Source organism: Rhamphochromis sp. 'chilingali' (genome assembly GCF_963969265.1).
Source record: "Rhamphochromis sp. 'chilingali' genome assembly, chromosome: 12".
Lineage (NCBI taxonomy): Eukaryota > Metazoa > Chordata > Actinopteri > Cichliformes > Cichlidae > Rhamphochromis > Rhamphochromis sp. 'chilingali'.
In genome coordinates, this window is record NC_137939.1 from 3,475,804 (window position 1) to 3,494,516 (window position 18,713).

At 40.9% G+C, this 18,713-nt stretch overlaps 1 protein-coding gene across 2 annotated transcripts in view; it reads right to left on the reverse strand.

The window, feature by feature from the left end:
• Positions 1–1,331: 1,331 nt before the first annotated feature.
• The window catches only part of LOC308406842 (uncharacterized protein), a 31,701-nt gene continuing 14,319 nt past the window's right edge, over positions 1,332–18,713 (reverse strand). For both annotated transcript variants that reach the window (XM_080898106.1, XM_080898105.1), the window contains exon 5: positions 1,332–1,829. The gene's annotated coding sequence lies outside the window, so the exon portion shown is untranslated. The remainder of the gene's footprint in view (positions 1,830–18,713) is intronic.

Below are 18,713 nucleotides of genomic sequence, written 5' to 3' on the forward strand. Positions count from 1 at the left end.
GGTATTTACTGATCAACTGCCACATTAGCCATACACCCACATCGCAGAAGACTTGTCTCCACAAAGCCCTGATGCACGACCATCACACCATACTTCACCATTCAGCACAGATAAGGTGACCTCGTGAACAAAGGTTCAGCTGAGTAGAGCCAGAAACAGAAATAGCTCAATAAACTTTGACCTTAGTATAACAGATTGGATTTATTATGGACAAATTAATGCAAGACTACAGCTGGAAACATCTGTCGAGCAACAGTCGCCACCGATACAAGCAATAAAAGCAATAAGCAGATCTCTACACATCTCCTGCACTGTTGTAGTTTATTTCTTTTATGTTTGCGTTGCTTAAAGGTCTTTAATTTATAAATGCAGGTTACATGGTTGATTGATAGATGTGCATCTTAAATGGAGGTTTAGCGTTTGTGAGAAAGAGCCAAAAGGAAGAACTAATTTATTAGATCGCCACCGATTTTAAGGTTTGTGCCACAGCTGCACTAAATTAACAGTACTGGTAAATTACCAGACTCATTTTAAATGTTCCAGTAATTGTTAATCCACCAGTACATACAAGCTAAGGTAAATATAGTTACTGTTGTTAGCATGAATTTTCAGATTCACTGTTTAAAATAAATAAATAAATAAAAAATACAGTAAAGCACATTTTTTGATTAAGATACCAATTTAAATGTATTGCATATATTGCATTACTGCAGTTTAGCTAAAATTTGAGTATGAAAACATACATTCAGTTTGTTATTTGCCTAATAAACAAAATAATTTGTGGTTTAAACAAGTTTTCTAAAGATTTCTAAAATGTGTTTTTTTATGACAGGTGGCCCAATACATTTTTTATATGCACATCAGAAGATATATGTGGGGTTTTCTTGTTTTTGTTTGGGGTTTTTTCCCTTCTTAAATTATATTATATAAATTGGTTTAAAGGTTTAAAAAGTTAAAGAACTGAATCAAATAGAAAGAAGGCATTACTGACTGAAAAGGTGTAGGCTGAAGATTAGAGCAGAACTTTTACTGCTAATTTTCTAAATGCTTTTTTTTAAACCATTTTAATTAATAGATTTAAACAAAACAAAGACCAAATAAATGAAAACTAAAACAATTAACAAAAACTAATCTTTCAAATATAGATCAATAATCATACTTCAGTCTTATATTCACCACTAATTTTTAAACCTTTTCAACATTTGAATAGTGAACTACAGTCTTAGAATAGAATAGAATAGAATAGAATAGAATAGAATAGAATAGAATAGAATAGAATAATCCTTTAATTATCCCTCAAGGGGAAATTTGGTTGTAACAGCAGCCAAAAAGACAAATATACAAACAAACAGTACACAGGACACAGAACAGAAACATACACAATTTTTCTTACATATTTACATTAAGGACAATGGTTACTATAAACAGAGAGTACTGTACAGTTATTAAATTAAATAAAAATAATTACAGGTAAGAGGCAAACCAGGTTGTAGTGCGAATTGGTTAATTAACTAACTTGTAAACATCTATGTTTGTTGGGAGCAGTTCAGAGTCTGACAGCTGCAGGGAGGAAAGACCTGCGGAAACCCTCCTTCATGCATCGAGGATGCAGCAGTCTGTCACTGAAGGAGCTCTGCAGTTCAGCAACATCTACATGCATGGGGTGGGAGACTCTGTCCATCAGAGATGTTATTTTGGCCAGAGTCCTTCTGTCTCCCACCACCTGTACTGGGTCCAGGGTGCATCCCAGAACAGAGCTGGCCTTCCTAATGAGTTTATCCAACCTCTTCCTCTCAGCTGCCGATAAACTGCTGCTCCAACATACCACACTGTAAAAAATGACAGATGCCACCAGAGTCATAGAATTAATTGTCCCTTTATAACAATTGAAATGTCTGATTAACAAAGACTACTGAGAAATACAATTAAGTGCAATATTACTTCCAAAAAAACATTGGGCCATAACAATTCAGTGTTCTGCTGGAAAAAGTTACATCCTAGCCTTCTGACACATATACTAACCAGACAATTTACAGATCTAAGGATCCCGATAAAGAACCCAATGCCTTAACCCTTCATCAGACCCCTCCCAGATTCCAGTCCGCCAACCATGCAACCCACTGGACATGCCACAATAGGTCAGGTCTGCTTTGATGACGATAAGGCAGGTGGGATTTATGTCGTGGTAGACATGAAAAATATGTTCCACTAATGATGGTTTCAAAAGCACATTCTGCTAATGAGCAGACACGATAAACAGTTTAGATACCCAGTCGCTTCATCTTATTTGTAATCAAACATTATTGCAGTTGGACCACATCTGAGGGGAAGTTGTAAAAAGCATAATCCACTACAATAAAGACAGCAAAGGTCAACACAAAAACTGCAAGAAAAGAGTAGCTCAGCCTCCTAACTCCCAAATCAGCCCAGCATCTGGGGGCAAGATGCACCAGAAGAAGTGGCCCAATACACAGAAGTCCTACTTGGCACAGGACCTAAAAATCAGTTGCCATTGTCCTGGTTCCAGACACCAGAGTAAACCGCAGAGGTCTTTTGTGTACACCCCAATGTAGTGAAACCTGTGTAAAAGTAGGCAGATGGTTTTCATGTTGTGGCTGAGAAGTGAATATTCCAGTCACTTGTAGCAGAACCAGATGGACTGCTTATAAGTAGCATCAAGGGAGCTACTAAGTAAGTAAAGTTGCACAGGTTGGTCTTAAGCTTCAGTGTCCACAACCTCAAAAGCACAATCCACTTCTGTCCTTATCCTGGACCAAGATACATCCAACAAACACTGATCAGCTCACTTCAAATGCATAGCAGACCTGTCACATCATGAAGAGCTCTGAAAGACATCACCAAAATCTTAAACTGAATACGAAGTATCACAGAGAGCCAATGAAAACAGGACAGAACTGGTGTCACATGGAGTCTTTTAGCGGGCCGGGTGAAAAGCCTCGCAGTAGCACTCTGGACAGCTTTTAAGCAATCAAGGAACAACAAAATGTTACAATCGAGCCACGTCAAAAATAAATAATGATAATTCCCATTTCAGAACAAGATGATAAAAGCATTATAAGACAACGAACATGTTTATCGAAGGTGAACTGATCCAAATCAATGCCCAGATTTCTGACCGTTCGCAGAACTGAAGATGAAACAGGGCCGAGAAAAGGACTGGTGTGACAATAATGACCGTTTTAAGATTTCTGATGCGTGTTTGATTAGTTATCTGTTACTCCAATGTTTCGTTTTTTTTGCTCATGGTCAGGTGGCGTTTCATTTACTCACCTCTCAGACACACACACACACACACACACACACACACACACACACACACACACACACACACACACACACACACACAGCTGCTGGGCTGTTTTTAGCACCACACTGAGGGCCACATGGCCCAGTCATCTCCTCTTGTTACATGCAGCCACCGCTCCACTCAAGCTTCAGCACTACACATGTTACAGCATGCCACTCTCACACACACAGCGCGCACCAAAAATATTCATATAGAAATTAGCAGACACAGTCGGTGGGCAGGCTGAAAATAGAGAGGGACACCACTGCGATCACGTTAGGCGTGCATGGACTTTATCATACGACGGCATTAGAGAAAGTGTTTGCCCAGAGGAGGGTGGGTGTAATAATTTATACTGTACTGATCCTATTATAGCTCATTATGTTGTCAAGTGATATAACCGTTTATTACTGGTGAATAATTGCAGTTGATAAAAAATATTCTGATGTTCCCATTTTGCTCCCCGAGTTTAATATTTAAAGCTTAGACAAAAAGAAATATGAGAAAACCCACATATCAATAAATCCCTCATTGTTAATAAAAACATTACAGAGAGAAAAAAACCTCCATTATTAACTTTTACAAACTTTTTGGTTAACGTTGACATTTTTCCCCCTCAGCCCATCTGGTCATTTGTGCTGCCATGTTCCTCGTTAGGCCGCCTTCTATTAAAATCATCACGTTGTCAGGGCCTCAGAGTCGTTTTATTGTGTACGGTGTTAAAACCGTACTGGCCTCATTTGAACCATGTGGTTTGAGCTTTTTTAGGAGATGCTCCAGTGGTCAGTGACATGACTTAAATTGGAATGCAGTGCAATAAACCCATAGGAGGAAACACAGCAACTCATTAGAGGGGTTACAAAACTTACCACACCCAGGGAGACCCAGTTCAGAACCACAATTAGACTCCTTGATTTTTTCCCTAATATGGGATCCTTAAAAGATCTGGTAATGGTGTCTTTGTGGGGGAGGGCATTAGGTAAGGGTACGGTTGAGTAGGGACGTTGAAAGCAGACAACTGGCGCTCCCTCTATCATACTATTGCCTTATTAGTGCTGAGGCAGCAGTGTGTGGACACAGGCAGCATGCTGAGTCCAGCACTACCACAGCACAAAGACTTCAGGGCCCCAGGACTTGAAGCAAGCCAAAAAACTCAAACACCGACAGAGTAACAATGAAACAGAGCAGGCATTATCCGCACAGACCACTTCCCCTGGCACAGAAGAGTTTGGCAGGTGCCTCTCTGCCACAAACATGCGTTGATACACGACAACACACCTGTGACCGTGTTGGCTCTCCAAATTTCTCTGAAGACTTTCTGCACAGGAGACAGTAAATAACATGGGTTACTGTCGGGGCTCGGAGGACTCGTCGAAGCCCAGTGGTTGAAGGTTAATGGAAAGATATGAGAGGAAGACAAAAGAGCTGTGGCGGATGAAATTACTCCTGAATGGACAAAGGGTACAGGTCAACACGCTAGTGTTTGACCTAATACGCCAGCTCAACACCTCCATTCAGCAGGTTGTTCACCCCGATGATGAACTGTGGGAGCAGGTCAGCCTTTTTACATTGAGCCAAACCGTTGAATCAGGCTTATATTTAACTTGGTTAAATGAAAATCTGCATGCAGAGCAGCCCCGCAGGGTGATTAGCTAAGCAACATGTCACACTTATCAGCTGCATGGACAGAAATCAGCATTTGACACAAAGTCAGTCAAAGTTGCAGTTTCACTGCGAGCATGCAGCAGGTGAGACATCCATCACTCCTTCACACCTAACGCCTCAAAGCCGACATGATCAACAAATTATGTGGAATGAGTACTTTCAGCCACTCACCTTACATTACCCAAAAATATAATTAAACAATGTAAAAAAAACAAACAAACAAACAAACATGCTGGTGTTAATATCAGTGACAGTTACAGGTGACGTCTTTCTTTTTCTGGCTATTCCTGACCCAAACATGACAGGCAGCTTCAACATGTCAGTAATTACTCGTTGAATAACCTCTTTAAGAATTGCATCACTCAACTTGATTCTTAAAACATGTTTTTCTGCTGTTATTGAGAAAATTCAACAAATTTCAGATAAAGCTGAATTCATAGTTCTTCACCATTTCAAAGACCTACCTACACTGACCCCCATGAAGATCACACCAATATTACGTTTTCAATGCGCTGAGGTATTCAAAAAATCTGACATATTGTCAGTTGGCAATTACTTTCCCACTAGCGTTAATACATAGTCTATAAATGACATTACTAACACTGCAAACAAGCACTAAAGTAAAAGCTAAAGACGAGCGTGCCTCAGGTGGGTGTGAAAACATTTCAAAAATCCCCTGTGAGCCAAAAGTTTAACTTTTTTTTTCTCTGGATGATGTCATTGTCATTAGAGCCAGGATATCTCTAACATAGCACAAAGACCCCACCCACCTACACTCTGAGCCATCTGTTTGCAAGGCGGAGCCAATCAAAAGAAAGCTGACTTAAAGGGCTGGTGGCCTTAAAGCCTTAAAAAGAACCAAACCTGCTTTTTTTTCCAGACACAGAATGAACCGAGCAGCTGCAAAACAAAGCAGTGTAAAAGATAAACTAGGATTACTTTTGAACTGTGAATCTCATAAAACTACTCCGAGAAATGATCACATCCTTTTTTCAGGGAACTGAACAAACAAAGAAAACACATACTAGAGTATTCTCTTCCCCGTTTCTATTTTAAAGCATATATTATCATCATTTCCTGTATTCTTCTTCCTGTGGCAGAATTTTAAAGCTGAGAGAGGCTTGTTTGTTTGAGGAAACCAACAAGAGTTTTTCCAGATACTTTGCAAACGTACATACATATCCTGAGGAGTGTGTATGACAAATGTAGGTGCTTTAAGTATCTACAAATCATCCAAATTTGCATGCATTTGTGTAGCGATAATCACTTCCAGGCTTACAAAGCTGGCCAATATCATTTCATTAGGGCAGAGGAGCGAGTGCTGAGGCTTTGGCTGAGATTAGGGTGGACAGAGAAACTCTACCCCGACCCCAGTTGTCCTGAAGACGGGGGTGGCGGGGTGAGTCAGTGGGATTATTAGTGGGAGGTTCAGCTGTTTATTATTCCAATTCTATCTCTAACAGCTGAAAATTGGAGAATTAGGCACCAGCCCCGAGCAACCCAGGGATCAATGCAGCGGGGTTAAACCCTGTGGCATTGCTGCACACACCGACAGCGCTTTCAGATACTGACGCAGCACATACACACACACACCCCACACCGCAGGGGTCATTCACAAAACTTAACAGACGCATCAGATTTACCGCTCCGAAGTGATAAGACACTCATGGACTTCACAGGTCGATGAAAAGCTTCGCACTTCAGTCGTGGAAGAGCCTTTGAAAAGCATGAGGATATAGTAGATGGTTAAAGCTTTAGATTTTGGTGAAATCGTATGTTTCTTTTCAAGTGAGAGCACAGCATCTGCAAAGCCTCAAACACAAACTAAAGTCCTTTGATTCTCTATCTGAAGCCTATAAAAGAACACACGTACGACTCTGTACACCTTATCTCTTCTGACCAAAGGGTAACTACAAAGAAGGCAGTGAACAATGTCTTTAAACATTTATTTTTTAAAAATAAAAATCACACAGTTTGACCGTCTCTAAATACATCCTGTGACTTTCTCTGCGATCGACATAAACCTGTAGTGTCAGAGGGTCTGTAGTCACGTTCATGCATGTTAATCTGGATAGGGTCATGTGACACTGGGAACCTGAACTTTCCACACCATGCAGGCATGCAGTCTGATGGCATGGAAACAGAGCTCTGGACATATGGAGGTCAGGGAGTTGAATTTGGATTTTAAATTGGTTTCAGGTTCAGATTTGGGCTGTTTAGGTTGGTTATTGTAATGAAGGAGGACAGAAGACTCCAAGTAGACAAAATAGAGAGAAAATAGAGCTCTGAGCTGAAATTAAATACAATGAGAGAATCCGCTGGTTGCAGGACCCAGCTCCAGTTACTGTCAATAAAAGTGTTTTTCCTGGCTCAGAATGAGCCTTTGGGCGTCGTTGACATGGACTCGTTACATTTACTTTCCACTAAACAATGAGGTTCATGGTTGTGTGGAAAGTAAATGTAATGAGTCCATGTCAACAAATGTACTTTTTCCAATTTTCCAGTTATTTCTGACTGTTAATCGATAGATCAAACACAGATTCTGCGTGATAGCAACTGACAAGAAAAATACAAATTTGGAAGATGGGAAGAGGCAGCAAATATGGTTATATGGAAGAAAAATCTGCATGTGATTGAATCTCAGCAACTACACAGTGCAGCTCCAACTCCACCCATTATGTGTATGCATGCACTCCTGTGATATGTAGTAACTTCCATCATTTGAATCTGAGGCGTACTTTAAATAAAGAAAAAGAGGCACGGCATGTCTTTGTCCTACAAATGAGGGCAGCTTCATCAGTAATGATAACTGTGCTTACTGAGGCAGATTGTAACTTGATGCTACAAGTCACTGACATTAATTTGCAAAAATGCTTACTTAATGAAGATGATTTCCTTAAATAATGGCATGCATTTATTCACTGTGAATAGGTCAGCTTTAAATTGCATGAATGCATTCATTATTTCAAATTTCTTCCAATAATTTCAGTATTTTGGCAAATGGCTGGACAATGACTCACAACGTGCATTTTCAGCCTACTCAGCTGGTAGAAACAAACTTTATGCAAGTAGCTGAGTCACGATCGCATGATCGAACGTTAAAGAGTTAACCGAGACAAACTCGGAGCTTCTTTCTACAAAAATAATTCAAAGGACGCTGATCAGATCATCTCTACCTGGCAACTAGCGTGGTACAGCTATGTTTGGATAAAATCTCACTTAATGACTCAGCTGTACCAGCAGGTTTTTATAAATTTGTTTGTGATAGAAAAGACTGAGAACATCGACTGAAATTGATTTTACTTTGAGAGGCCATTTCATAAATGCAGTGCAGGTATGAGAAAAATCAATGTTTGCCATCTGCTTGCAACCTTAACAGTGTGATTGTATCCAGCATGACATCACAGCGAGAAAACACAGGAAATGCGTTTAACAAATAAGATGGTAAGAAAGAGGATCTTTGCTTGCATATGTATATGGAGTGAAATAAAGAATGGGGTACGGCGAATACACAAAGACACGAGACAAGGCAACTAAGGAGACACACGCGCGCACACACCAAGCCAGAACTTCTTTAGATATTGGCCGATGAAGATGACCGAGAGAATGTAAATTACATCAAGTCGACCTATTACGCTTTTACAGATTTATTGTCAATATATACTGAGACCCAGCTTAAACCTGTCCAAATTTTCAAATAATGAGGTCTGTTTATGTACATTTAAGCTGTGTGAGCCAATTACTCAGGCTTCAGATTGTTCTAAATGATCCATTTCCAGAAGTTTCTCCCTCTCTTGGATCTCTATGTCAACGAGAGGGAATATCCTTAATATGGTGATGTGAGGTATGCATAGAGCTCTGGCTATGAGCACAGCAGCCCCCCAGTGAGGACCGATCTGACCTGTGAATTAGGCCACTAATTAAATAACAGGTTAAAAACACTGTTGCAAACAAGTGACCGATTAGTGTTCTGCACCCACTAGTAGTTTCTTTGCTGTTGACTACTTTCAGACAATATGATAACTGTGCACAGCTGAAGTTAGTTGCTGGGATAATTTTTGCACTAATATATCAGATCTAACCACTAATTTCCCAAACTCTAGGTAATTACATTTTGTAATGACTGTGGCAGCGTTTTCTGCTCTGAACTGGTGGACAGGCTTCACCCTCAGGAAAAGGGAATTAGTTTCCTCTGTGATGTGATTGTCACAGGCTCCAATAGTTCATGTTGGTCTATTGGTCCCTCCATTTTCTCCTCCATCAACAGAGGCTGGTAGGGAGCTAATGGCTATTCTCCACTCCTTATTAAACCTTTTCTCCAGGGGCTAACCCGTGCCCAGTGTTCAGGGAAACAGGGGCAACAGAGCGGGGCATGGCTCACCGGGGTGTCTTTTCTAAACTGTCCAGCCTGTTGGAAAAAGACCTGGATAAAGCAGGAGCCCGGTGAAAGCTGCCTGTTGTCCACCTAATCCTGGCTATGGCCTCGTCTCCATTGACAACGCAAACCTGAACAATGCTCTCTTTCAAAAGTAGCTCTCTTCACTGACACACTGACATACCAACAAGAGAAGAAGACACTTGAGAAATGGGAAGAAAAAAAAAACTCGTAAAACTCGTCCATGTGTTTTCCAAAGATACAGGATGAAGCAAGTGGAAATGGCTTTTAAAATGTATCAAGATTCCTTTAACAAAAACTACCAAGAGCAGAAGTGTAAATCCACAGACGTTCATACCTTCACTGATGAATAAAATAACCAGAAGCTTAGGATAGGCAGCTTGCACCAAGCCAAGGGGTGAAATATGCTTCACTGTGTGGTCTGCTATGAAATGATTTCTCTTCTTTGAGATCAGCTTGCCTCACCTTGCTTTTCCTTTCCATTGAACACATTTGCTGACCAACAGAAAAGGAAGATGAATGCTTCCATTTCAGATGCTGAGCCTCCCCCCCCCCCTCCTCCACCACTCTCATCTTCTGCCATCCAGATTTCACATTAAACTTGTAATAGCATACGACCCTGCAAGGCACGATTCTCATTCAGGTAGGCCATGTTATATGAATGAGATTTGGTGAAATGCCAATATTTATGCACATACATTCGCATTCTGAGCCTCTCTCATCATTGCGTCTGCTTCGGTGTTAAAGGAAGAGCAGCTGTCACTTGATACATGAAATTACACTGAGGAATGCACAAATGCACGTGTGCGCTACAAATCACAGCCGCGACAGGTACTACCACACCGCGGCGTCCAGATCCAGGTTAGTGTGAAATAAGCTTCGCACTACTGCTCACCACAGCGCTATCCAGCCAGCTAGCTGCGCAACCAAAGCTACAGTTGTTGTGAAGGTCAACTGTCAGAGTATGAACTAGGATGTGGCCATCTGCCATCCCAAGAAAGAGAGAGGAAAAAAGAAGCATCTCTGAAGGACACTTTCCCTCCTCTCCTGTGCTCTAATTCAATAGTTCTGACAGGGTAGTGGTGTCCCAGTGTCTGCCAGCCCAGTAATCTCTGTGTAATTGAGTTCCCAATTGGCCATCCATCAATAATGCATCTGGTTCCATGAGGGAAGAGACGACCACACTGCTCCAGCCCTCTGCATGGAGGAAGGAGACAGGCTTCTGCTAAGACAGGCCAGGGGTATCCATTACTTCCTGGAGTTCACTCCTGGCTTTGTATCACTCCCAAAGATTATAAGCTCCCTCAGAAACCAGTGTGTTACATCTGACAGTACGTTGGTGGAGGCTGGTTAAGATTGAAAAGTAATCGGCCCACATATAGAAATGATTCAGCCTGTTCGATAATGTGTCGTGCAGAGTTATAATGGGAAAAAAAAAATCAATGTCAAGAGATACTGAAGCACTTCTACAAAGGGCTACTTTTTTTTTTTTTTTTTTAAATGGTGTTCGATAAAGCTTTATTCAAACAGCACATCCATGAAGACTCACACCTGTTCAACGTCTACCCATCTACTCCTCTCACTTCAACTGCTGTGCATCCCAACCCATCAGTTAGTGACCAAGACATGGTCCAAGGTTAAAACGTACAGCTGTCTGAATGATTTTCAATTATACAGCCAGGAAGCCCCGACAGCACACTGGCTCAGACCTCTCTCTGGTCTCACTGGATCATTTATAATACCCAGTGTCTTCCACAGATAAACTGTAAATCATCACTTTGTTTCTCCCTTCCTGCACAACGTTATCTCCATTCCTGATTTCTAATCTTAGAGCACCTGGTGTCTCCTTTTAAAGCTTTTCCTCTGGCATTATGTGTGATGAATAAAGTGCTTTTGATTGAACATGCTGGGGGAAAAAAAAAAAGTTGTTCCCTGTATTTACTGTACATGTTATTAAACTTTTGTAGTGCTGTTTAAGTTTACACTGTACTATTTAAAGAATGAAATAAATACAATTCTGAGAAAATTAAGGCAATACTTGATCATTGCAGCGTAACATCAACTCCAGGGAGAATCTGTCCAGTCAAGAAACAAGTGATTGTGAATCCACTTCACCTACTTTGGTGCAAATTTGTGCTCACAGCCCAGCACCATGCAGACTGACTAGCATTCACCTGAGAACACCAGAACTTGCAGATCTCTTCATCGACAACAGCTTCACACTGAGCACATACGACAGACATCAAGGAGTCAGGACATGCCACTGCGAAGGTTGTCATCATCCAGCATGTCCAATTTTGCAGTGGGCCAGCGATGGCCTAGGAAGGCATATGCTTAAAGTGTCACACACAGACTCGTGTGTTAGTCTGTCGTATGCTGCTCCTGGTGCAGGACGATGCACGGCATCATGTAGCCAGAGTGTGTAGGCAGTTTCTGGTTGATGAAGGCATTGACACCTCTGACTCATCCTCACATTCTCAAAAGCTGAACTCAATGGAGAACCTCTGAAAAATCATGTATCAGCTGATGTGATGCAACCAAACACCACCACAGACTGATGCTCAAATATGGGAGGAGATCCCCAATCACACCAGGCAGCACCATACACAATACTGAGTCACAAATATGACACAAGAAGGATGAGTAAATGATTTAAGTCCTCAAACAGTAGATGAATTTGCTCATGTATCACATCAATCTCAGGGAGGATTTGCAACTTGAATATTTCATTAAATGTGTGATGTGCTGTATACTTCATGCAATTTACATTTCACCCTTGGGTCTGCAAGATTAATGGCTCATTTAAGTCCCCCTCACATTACGTTATTCTATTCCAGCCAGGCCATACAACACACATTCAGAGAACATATTACATGATGAAAATATGATCAATCTCAATAAATCTCTGGATAAAATCAGTTTGATGTTAAACACTGTGACAAAAAGGAAATTAAAGCTAATTACTGTCACTGACAGAGAGAGACTGACTCTAATAGCTCCAAATCTATCAGCTTATCATATCAATGTGTCTAAAAAGCTCAGGCAGAGAGACTATTTGTATGTGTGCTCAGTTTTTTCTCTTTTCCCCCAGAGCACTGCATTTCACTATTCAGTGGCTGATTTCTATAGTTGGCTGGCTGGGCCAAAAGTCACAGAACGCCACAAAACAGCACTGCTTGCCCAAGCATTTTAGAAAACAGACTGTGCTATATAATAGTGTGACAGTGTAAGTTCTCGGAAAAATCTCAGAATCGCACTCATGAAAAAGGTATACGAGCAGTTCAAAACACACACACACACACTCTCTCCCAGCTGGAGGTTAATTCAATCCCAGCGTGTTTCATTTTGAGGCTGCTGTCAGGCTCTGGTCTGCAGTGTGACATTGTGAGCTAGAGGTAATTACATTTTGGTCCAGTTCGGCGACTCAGCGTCTATTCAGAGGGTACAGACAGTGCCCTCCTCCTACAGACCACAACCACCAGAGGAATGTCCAGTGCTGGTCACAATGCCTTAAACAAACAGCTGCGCTGACTTCACCACTACACTTCATGAGCAACAGTGAAATTTAATGTTTAATCTGAAAATACTCAGATTTCTTTAAATGGGTTAAGTCTTGCATTAAAAACAAATAAATGCTGCTTTATGATTAATAAGTAGAAAACTAAAGAAACAATAACCACGGTGCAATTTGTTGAGTTTTTGTTTTTTTTGAAGAGCGACAACACTGAAAGAGCACCCAGTGAAGGGGACCAATAGAAAGAAAAATAAGTGACACATCCACAGGATGTGGGCTTTCAGGTAGGAATAAATACACTTTAAAAAAAAAGAAGAAGAAGAAAAAAACACCCCACCCAGCTGTTTTTATGGTTGCTATGTGGTTGCTATGTGCACCTAAGCACAAAACTTTGTGACAGATTTATAGCTTTGCTGAGGCTCTCAGTTCACGTGTGGGCATGTTGTACTTGTCCATTGTGTACTATTGATCAGGCTCTGGTGAAACTTGTGACTAAAGCTTAGCCCTATCCCAGCAGAATAAATCACAGTATTGACCCCGTGGTTATCAATAAAGGTAATGACAAACATCTGGCCCCACCTTTAATGGAATCGACAGAGTCTTCCTGGCAGCAGCCCAGCGCCGGCCACACATAGATTACCTTGATCTTTTCAGTGGGAACCCACTCTTAGTATGCAAATGAGCAGGGAGAAAAGCAATCACCATCCAAAGCAAAGCAAGGCTGCTATTGAACTATGAGCTGAAAATCTACATAAACACCAAAGAGGGGTGGAAGAAAAAAAAAGAAAGAAAAAAACAAACTTAAAATGTCTGCTGACAGTGGGCCTGTTTAGACAGACTTAGATTTATCTCGCCAAGGAGCCGTGACACAGTGCATCTGTGTCAATCGAGGAATGAGCGAGGGGATCAAATCAATGGTCGCTCCACTGAGGTCCAGAGGTGCTGAGCTGGACTTCTGGCTGCAAAGGAGACATTCTGTCCTGTGTGAGTCCTGTCAGGCCTGGATCTACTCGGGTTACAATAATAACAACAACAACAACGATAATATTATACGGGCTTCCATTACAATATACTTTAAGCTTACAGAACTATATCCTATATTAATTTGTGTAGCAGAGCAAAACTGTCCTAAATCAAATTAATGATTAGACTTGTTTTTTGTGGGTAAATAAATAAGAAGTGGGGAATACACAGAAATGTATCATACTGAAGGAAAACACACTATAGGTAGATACCCTGCAGCCCACTTAGTGTTTTACTGCAAATGACATTCAAAAGGCAGCACGCTCAACTAATAGTAAATGACAAAGAATGCAGCAATCTGTTGACAGTATTGAAGGTACTGCGACAGCAAGCAATTACAGCTCTCCACCACATACAATTTGGAATAACATCATTTTTGCTCTAATGGAAATGTTAGAAGTGACATTTTCTTTCACAAAAAGAATGACAAGGAAATGATGCTGGGGTTGGGGTGGTGGTGGGAGGGGGTCCACATAAGGAAAGCAATGTTATGTGTGTGATGTTGGATTTGCGCAAAAATGGTGAAGTACACTGAGTTTAGACAAGTAAATATTTAATTACGTAAAAAGAATGAAGACGGGTTTGACGTCTCGAAACGAAGTGGGAGCACACGAAGCAATAACATCTTCAGTTGTAACTTTCCTGATGTTATGAGACAAGAGCTAGTGAAATTTTATCAGCACATCATAAAATTCAGCCATGCGTCTCCAGGTTTCCATGATTTCTTTTGGGTTTTCACCTCATTTAGTAGATGAGGTGAATCCCAGTGGGTCAGTGACTCATAAAGAAGTGCTAGCACCACGACAAGCAGGCAGAAAACAGATTCACTAGAACAATTTCATTATGAGACTAAGGGCTTCTGGGTCTGCCATCACCTCACTCAAATCTGAAGCTGCACACCAAAAAAGGACACGTGCAGGTTTATAAGCCCCCCCCCCAAACAGTTAATCCACCACAGAAGCACACTCGACCCGACAGCTGAAATTTGGCTAAAGTATAAAATGAAGATGACAATAGTGTTTGCAAACTGCTTTCAATATTGGTACCACATTGGATTGCACTTCACCTGGTCGTAATGCTAAATCTGCAAATTATTTTTTTTCCAAAAAAGTGTTCCAAAGTTTCTCCGTTTTGGAGAGATTTGTTGGATTATATGGACCAACTGTTGAAATGGATAGTGGTAACACTTCTCCCCCCCCCCCCCCCCCAAAAAAAATACTTATTTAAAAAAGTCACCGATGTATTTCCTTTTACTAGTGAAGCCAAATTTTTTAGCTGACTAACTGTATAGTAACAAACACGAACTCTTGTGACTCCCCCCGCCTCATATTTACGGTAAGGTGAGGCAGCGCTGAAACCTTCCAGTTTCCTCCCAATCCTGTTACCGACAGGATTTGTTCTGCTGTCCCTATAAAAGATTAGTCCTCGAGGAGAAAGAATTGACTTGATTAGCTAGACAGCAATTTAATGGGATTGTCAGAGAGCCTACTATAAATCAGCTTTTGTGATTAAATGGGATCTCCAGTAAAAGTTAGATGTCTCCAAATCAATAACTATTGAATGTTTTCCCTTTGTTCCAGGCAAAGATAAAATAAAGGAAAAGGATTGGAAAAATGAAAAAAAAAACTAAATTTCCTGTGGTCTAATGACCCCACAGCCAGTGGTGGGAAGCAGCTTACATGTTCAGTGGGAAGTGGAGAAAAAGTGCAAGGAGCCATTCAGCCTGGAGAGAGAAAGAGAGGGACAGAGTGATTTGTATTTGGAGTAAAGAACAAAGCATCAGGGAATTGTTTGGGCATTAAGTAAAAGCAAATGGACTTAAGCAGAAGCGGATGTATAGCCATAATTGGACCGATGCTGTAAAAGCTTTGGGCATCTCTGTAATAGCTAAACACAGACAGCGCTGTACTACCTTCCCTGTCTGTCTCCGTCCATGAGCGCACAGGGATATGAGCGTATCCACGGAGATACACTCCATGTGCATCTCTCTGGTTGTGATTGAGCACAGGAAGAGCTGGGCTTTGTCTATTAGTGAAAAGCAAAACGGTGTGGAGGCACAAAGTCTCCAGCCAGCTCGTGACCCCACGCAAGGATGGAGAGTTGTCCCAGTCAATTAAACGGCACAGCTCCGACTCCTCACTACATTCCCAATAAACAGAATTAAGCAGTTTTAAGATTCCAGTTTTAAAGTGAGGCACAGCTGACCAGGCAGGCAATTTAGGTCAATGTACCTATATAAAAAAAAGAATCGTAGTTCATCAGTTTATGAATTACAATGAATCAAATACTATTATGCATCAACTAAAATTTGAGTTCCAGCTTCATTAATCCGGTGACTGCCACCTTATTTTTAAATTGAAGTCAGAAATAAATTAAAATTAAAAGAATAAAAAAAATTTAAAATCGGCAGAGAAACGTGTAGTAGTTGGCTTAGCCTTCCGGACTTAGTGATTTAAGTTCATAAATTAAATCCCAACATTCTTATCCCTTCAACTTTTGAAGCTTTAATTTTCTGATAAAATCTTATAATGGTTCAAATCTTTTCAAATTAGAAACGCTGTGCCTTCATTAATAATGAAAAACCAGCTTTTCTAGCTTCTAAAGCTGGTGATCCACAGGGATCTGCCGTAGCCCACTCCTTTGTAGTTTATATAGAAATGAATAAATGCCACAGTGATGCTCTTGAGCAGAGTTTCATATGTATGCTGATTACACAGTGATGTATGCATCAGATGGGGGGAGGGGGTCAATTATCTTGACCTTATATTAGATCCCAATCTAAAGTCTGAGAAACATTTTAAAAGTTGCAAAAATAAGCTGTTACAGCTTATAAGACTGTTCACCATTTCATGCACATTATGATTTTCTGTCATTTAAATTGTACAGCATCCACGACTCTCAGGCTCTTTCTTTCCTTCTTTCTTTTGGATTATCCTCATACGACCTGGTGTCCACATATTTGGACATCACGTTTTTTGGGTTGTTTAGACCAAAATACTACATTTTGCTCTACAAGGGCCTGATATCCACTTACGAGGACATTATACTGTCACTGTTCTATCGAAATTTAAAACAAATGTCCTCATATGTGGATCTCATTTTTGTCAAAAAAAAAAAAAAATCAGGTCCCAATCAGCCCAAAGAGCAAAGAGAAATTAAAAATGCAGGCTATGAAAGAGTTCGGGTCCTCGGAGGTTAAAAAGAAAACCATAATCAGAATACTTTGATAATCCCCAAACAAATTATGTAGAGCTACATCATTGCAATGTGCTTAAACTAAACATGTGATTTTATCATATTCACTAAGCTAAAGTTACCGTATAAATGTTTACATAATCAGGTGCTCAGTGACCTCATGGTTCCTCTTAGAGTTGGAGGCTTAGTAACGTGTTTATCACGAAATTGGAAATTGTGAGGTGCCTCTGGAAATGTTCATTTGGGCAAATGGCAGTTTGTTATTTTATTGACTGTAGGTTGCCTTTTCTGGCTAAATAGATATGGGATCTGAATTTTGTAAGAGGCACCAAGGGGTTAAAAGATTTACTGACATTCCAAGGTATTCGGTGCTTTGTGAAAGCACACGAAAGACGACGCTCAAAGTGCATCATATGCTCAAGCAACAAAAACATCAACGTAGCAAAACACTGATTACTGTACTCCTAAAGTAACATTTAAACACTGGTTTAACAAGCAGGTCTGGTAAGCAGCTGTATGTCTAGGTCCCTGCTTTGTATCTCAGCTGCTGTATGCAGCGCTAAGCTCTAACTCACCCCTCCACTTCACACATCACATCAGATCTGAGGTTTAGGAGAGCGTTCCAGGTCTTACCAGCCCGTTCGACATTCCTGCTGCTTTGATACTGAGGTGTGGGGGGGGTGGTCTCCCCCATGTCTGTCCATCATCATCGGCTCCCCTCTCCTCCACCTAAAAACCTCTCTAATCCTCCCAACACACACACAACTCTCTGCCCATCCTCCCCCAGCTCAGAAGAATTCTCCCACTCTCTGGACAATGTTTCATTTCTTTACAGGCCACATCTTTGATAGCTTAATGGCCCCACCAAAGAGAAAAGAACATGCACAGGGGAGGTACAGGGAGTCTAGCCCAGATTCAACACCGTTTTGTTGGCTTTCTAGCCACAATGAAACAATATGGGATAGCAAATTCTGCTCGCGGAGGGATGAAAGGAGTACGTTGGCACCATTTCCATATGAGCTTGTATTATACAGCACGCTTAAATCGATGCAGCTTTCACAGGCTGCAGCTCAGAACACAAGGGCAGTGTACATAAAGAGGATAGCCTTGAGCATTGTCCAGCAGTGAGTGAAAACATTTTACACAATCAAGCCATGTGTATGAGACGGACTGAATTCCATCTCCCTATTCACAGCCGATTTTCAATGAGCCATGGCAGCTCTGCTCTTTGTCAGCAGCATTTCATTTTGACATCATCACAAGTGTGCAAGCTGTCTATGTAGCCCTCTGCACTCTGAAGGTCTGTTTATTTTCTAAGATGAAGGCGCAGCATACAGAGAGCGGCAATACACGAACTGATCTCTTTAGAAGAATTAAACTCTTTTTACCAAGACATTTCAAAGCGTCTAGATCTAAAGCTGTGTTTGAAAAGATCAAAACATTGATTTTTTTTCCTTCTTCTAGTGCTCATGGAACAACTCAAGAATTTTAAAGTAAGACATCTCAGACATATCACTCTTTACCTTAAGCAATTTAACCATTTTTGAGACAGAGTGCTCAGACACACTGTTCTGAAATTACAATAACTAATGATCTACATCATTACCCAAGAG